Raw genomic sequence first — 6,000 nt, 5'->3', positions numbered from 1 at the left:
CGCCTAGGGTCTCCCTTTGCTCCTTTCTTACACCCTTAAGAGGGGGAAGGAGAAAGGGGAGGAATGCACATAAGGTCTCACACGCAACTGCTGACAGGAGGTAGGTGTGGTGAGTAACCTCTTCAACTCCTGGGTTCTCCCTTTACTCCCTTCCTAGATCCCTATATTGGGGAAGGAAAGGGGGGAGAATGCACGTAAGGACGCACACATTCAAAAAATTTTGTCTGATGCACCTGAATAGGCTAAGAAATTCAATTTGGGTATGAATTGATTTTACCTGAATCGAAAGGGCTTTAAATGCCTGGAAAATCCCTCTCTGGAAAAAAATACCTAAATGAATCCGAAGATTTTCATATCGAATTAGATTTTAAAAAAAATCTGGCTAAATTTTTATTCTTATTGATCGATTTGCTCACCTTCTGTAAAGACATTGATACACAAATTAATATAGGGGGAGCTGCCAATAATCCTGTATGGATTTAATGTGCTTTTGTATCCTAAATAATTTCCAATGACATATACCTATAAATCACAGAGCTCAGCTTCTCTCCCTCCATAATATACTGCTATCAGATAGGGCAGCATAAATCACTTCACAGGTTTACTTTGATTGTTGGATGATTAGATAAATGGAGAAGAGAAGAGGTGCTAGTTTATTCAAGATCATTTCACCATGTAATGTTCATAAAAGGTTCCACACATTTGTAGAAGTCATCTCATTTTATTATAAACTGTGTTCACCTTGGTTGTAAATAAGTTGCGGCTAAACTCTGAAAGTCAAGAGCTGATTCAGCACTGTTAAATGCCAAGACCATATATATATCACGGATAATGGGGAAGGGGAAAACACCAGATACACACAAATGAAATAGACAACAGTCTAGGCCTCAAAAGCTAAGTAAGAGGGATGGTGACCTCCTAGTAATCCCTAGGCCTTTCCCTAACTCCTGCCAGTATGATCAGATCCTGATGGTGGAAATGCTCATACGCCGGATATCTATGCCCTGCTAAAACTGACGAGCCCTAGGATAGGTAGCAGGAGACGAGACAGCTGATTCCTTCCCAGATGAAGAAACCCACATCTCCCTGAGGCCGAGAACCAAAACACACCAGAGAACAACAAGCAGAACAGGCAACTAGTACTTAGCTTTGAGATGTATGGAGAAGAAGGAGATCCAAGACAAACAAGCTCTAGCAACTCCAAGAGAAAATATTAACCGCATGGTCAGCAGTGTGAGGCGGACCTAAATAGATCCTCATCACTGATAACCAGTAGAACCTGAGGAGAGGTGAGATCCTGCCAAACAACAACATACAAATAGGAAAACATAGAGACCTGTCAGATAGCCTCAAGTGCAGTAAGTCTATCTGATTTTCTCACCCCTATCACGGGAGGGACCATGACAGTACCCCCCCTTCTATGTGTGACCTTCAGACACCCAGGACCGATCTTATCAGGATGCTCCCTGTGAAAGGCCTTCTGGCATTTACGTCGGTCGCCGGAACCCACATTCTTTTCTCTGAACCGTAACCCTTCCAGTGCACAAGATATTGAAGAGATCCACGAAGAATACATGAGTTCACTATTCTGGCAATCTGAAACTCAAGATTACCATCCACCATGACGGGAGGGTGGTGGCAGGGAGGACGGTTCAGCAGGTTCGACATATCTTTTAAGCAATGACTTGTGAAACACATTAGCCTGCGGAAGTTCAAGACGAAAAGCCACCGGATTAATAATGGCAGAGATCTTGTATGGCCCAATAAACCTTGGCCCCAACTTCCAAGAGGGCACCTTCAACTTAATGTTTCTAGTGGACAGCCACAACTCTCAGGTCCGGACCACTTATACGTCTCTTGTCAGCCATACAGTTTTACTTTTTGGCCATTTTATTTTAATTGTTTTGAATCTTCCGCCAAATAGATGACAACGAAGAAGAAAATCTTTCCTCTTCAGGTATACCAGAAGTCTCAGTACCAGAAAATGTTCCAAACTGCGGATGAAACCCATATGCACCAAAAAATGCTGACTTATCAGTGGACTCCTGTCTACGGTTATTTATGGCAAACTTGGCAAATGACAAAAATGAAGACCACGCCTGATTCTCAGAGACAAAACAGTCTCCAGATTCTGGATAGTGTGCTCAGCCTGTCCGTTTGACTGAGGATGAAAGGCAGAAGAGAAGGACAATTGGACCCCCAGACAGAACGCCTTCAGGAATCTGGAAACAAATTGAGTCCCTGTATCAGACACCACATCAGAGGGAATGCCGTGTAGTTTCACAATGTTATCGACAAACACTTGAGCGAGAGTTTTGGCATTAGGTAATCCTGATAATGGTATAAAGTGCGCCATCTTGCTGAAGCGGTCAACAACCACCAGAATCACAGTTTTCTCCAGAGGAATTAGACAAATCTGTGATAAAGTCCATCGACAAATGAGTCCGGATCCTCCGAATCACCCCCACCCCCCAGAGAAAGCTACGCGACAATGCATCCGGTTTGACGTTTTTTAATCCCAGGGCCATAAGTGACAATGAAAGGAAATCTAGTAAGAAGAAAATAACCATCTGGCCTGCCTTGGGTTCAGACATTTAGCCAACTCCAGGTAAGCCAGATTTTTGTGATCATTAATTACCGTAATGGGATGAATACCTCCTTCCAACCAATGACGCCATTCCTCAAAAGCCAATTTAATGGCCATCAACACTCTATTACCTACATCATAATTTCTTTTGGCAGAAGAGAGTTTTTTTTAGAGAAAAAAGCACAAGGGCTCCATTTGCTCGGAGAAGGACCCTGCGACAAGACTGCTCCAAGCCCTACCTCTGATGCATCAACATTCACAATGAATGGTTGTAACACATCAGGTTGGACCAGAATAGGAGCAGAAGCAAAACATTCCTTTATCGCTGAAAAAGCATGTAATGCTTCTTTAGACCAAACTGAGAAATCCGTGCCTTTCTTAGTCATATCAGTTAAAGGTTTAACAACAGTTGAGTAATTCAAGATAAATTTACGGTAGTAGTTGGTGAACCCCAAAAATCGCATGAGTGCCTTCAGATCTTCAGGTCGATCCCAGTTCAACACAGCACAGACTTTTTCTGGATCCACACGAAAACCCGAAGATGAGAGTAGGTACCCCAGGAATTGCAGTTCTGGGACCGCAAATACCAACTTCTCCATTTTAGCATACAATTTATTCTCTCTTAAGATCTGTAAGACCTGTCGCACATGATCCTCATATGTCTCCATATCAGGGGAATAAATTAAAATATCTTCCAGATAAACCACCACAAACCTGCCCACCAGATGATGAAAGATGTCATTGATGAAGTGTTAAAAAACAGCAGGAGCATTGGTCAAACCAAAAGGCATGACCAGATTCTCAAAATGACCCTCTGGAGTATTAAAGGCCGTTTTTCATTCTTCCCCTTCCTTGACTCTTATCAGATTATTTGCCCCCCTCAAATCCAACTTAGAAAACACCTTGGCGCCGACAATCTGATTGAATAAATCTGGGATCAAAGGAAAGGGATAGGGATCACGGATAGTGATGCGATTAAGCTCACAGAATTCCAAACATGGCCTAAGAGTTCCATCCTTTTTTTTAACAAAGAAGAACCCCGCCGCCATTGGTGATTTGGATGGTCTAATAGGACCGTTAGCCAAACTCTCTTTGATATACTCTCACACGGCTACTCTTTCGGGTTGAGAAATATTATACAACCGAGACTTTGGCAATCTAGCATCGGGAATAAGGTTGATGGGGCAATCATACTCCCGATGAGGAGGCAACTCCTGGTCTCCACCCTCAGAGAAAACATCAGAAAAATCCAAAAGGAAAGCAGTTAACATTTTAGTAGTTACAACAGAAAGAGAAGTGCTGAGACAGTTGTCAAGGCAGTAATCACTCCAATCAAGAATCTGTCTCACTTGCCAATCGATGGTAGGGTTATGTTTGGTTAACCATCGTAAACCTAGCACCAGAGGAGCAGGAAAAGCCTCCAGCATAAAACATGAAATGGATTCGGGTACTACCAGTAAATGACAAAAGTACATTCTCAGATTCCCCAACCACACTACAAAGAGTGAGAAGAGGACTAAACACATTAGTTTTTTTTTTCTTTTCACCTTGATGTTTAACATAAGGACATACGTTAACAAAATGTCCTCCTTTACCACAGATAAAGCAAAGTCTTTTCTTAATCCTAAAGTTTTTATCACCTGGTCCAGGAGTGACCTGCCCCAATTGCATTGGCTCATCACAAGACATGAGCTCGAGTGTCTCTTTACCCAGTGTCAGAAGAGGCCGCTTCCCCATATGATAGTACATCCCGGGCAAGAGGAACTTTATATCTCTCCCTCAGGCATCTATCAATACGTACTGCTAGAGACATGGCTGCCTCCAATGATTCTGGATTTTCGCGAAATGCCAAGGCGTGCTTCAGGTTCTCAGACAGCCCTTGACAGAATTGACTACGAAGAGCTGGGTCATTCCACTCCGTATCAGTTGCCCACCTCCTAAATTCAGAGCAATAGGACTCTGCAGAATGCTCTCCCTGCCGCAAATCATGCAACTTAGATTCGGCCAGGGAAACCCGATCTGGGTCATCGTAAATAAGTTCCAGAACTCTGAAAAACTCATCCACCGACCGAAGGGATTGTGATCCGGTTGGCAAGGAGAAATCCCAAGACTGAGCATCACCTTTAAGTAATGAAATAATAATCCCAACTCTTTGACTCTCGCCCCAGAAGAGTTAGGACGTAGTCTAAAATATAATTTACACGACTCCCTAAACCGAACAAAGTTTTCACTTCCCCTGGAAAACCTATCCAGGAGAGCGACCTTATGTTCAGGGCAGGCTTGGTTCCAACTGCCAGAACCCACCGCTTGTGGTCTCTGAAATTGTGCAACGGCCGTACGGAGGTCAGCTACCTCCAAAGACAGCCCCTGCATATGATCGACCAGTGCAGAAACAGTATCCATAGCTGCACTGAAAAACACAAAGAATAACGTTTTTTTTGGGCGTTTGATAATGTCACGGATAATGGGGAAGGGGAAAACACCAGATGCACACAAAAGAAATAGACAACAGTCTAGGCCTTAAAAGCTAAGTAAGAGGGATGGTGACCTCCTAGTAATCCCTAGGCCTTTCCCTAACTCCTGCCAGTATGAGCAGATCCTGATGGCGGAAATGCTCATACGCCAGATATCTGTGCCCTGCTAAAACTGACAAGCCCTAGGATAGGTAGCAGGAGACAAGATAGCTGGTTCCTTCCCAGATGAAGAAACCCGCGTCTCCCTGAGGCCTAGAACCAAAACACACCAGAGAACAAAAAACAGAACAGGCAACTAGTACTTAGCTTTGAGATGTATTGAGAAGCAGGAGATCCAAGACAAACAAGCTCTAGCAACTCCAAGAGGAATTATCAATCGCATGGTCAGCAGTGTGAGGCGGACCTAAATAGAGCCTCATCACTGATAACCAGCAGAACCTGAGGAGAGGTGAGATCCTGCCAAACAACAACATACAAAGAGTAAAACAGAGAGACCTGTCAGATAGCCTCACATGCAGCAAGTCTATTCGATCTTCTCACCTGTCACAGGAGGGACCGTGACACTTGTAGGTTGTTGAAACTGGCATCCACCTGGTCCCATAAATGCTTGATTGGTGATAAATCTGGTAACTGGGCAGCCAGGAAAGCATTGTAATCTGGCAGAGATGTTCCTGGGAAATGCTTGCTGTGTGAGGGCGAGCATTAACCTGTTGAAAAATGCCAGTTGGATGCCCTGCCATGAGAGGAACGAATGTTCTGCACTAGTGTTGAGGGAATCGAACTTCGGATCATAGATCAAAAGTCAATTCATTCAAAATTTCGTTTTAATGCTATACGGAGACGCAAAATGTATGGACTCCAAAGAGGTGAAATTCGTTATCACTGAAGTCTCGCCAGACTTCAGTGAATAACTTTCGACTTTGCTTTTTAAACTTAAAA

The sequence above is a fragment of the Bufo bufo genome, chromosome 8, assembly GCF_905171765.1.
Source record: "Bufo bufo chromosome 8, aBufBuf1.1, whole genome shotgun sequence".
NCBI classification, from domain to species: domain Eukaryota; kingdom Metazoa; phylum Chordata; class Amphibia; order Anura; family Bufonidae; genus Bufo; species Bufo bufo.
This window is presented reverse-complemented; position numbering follows the sequence as displayed.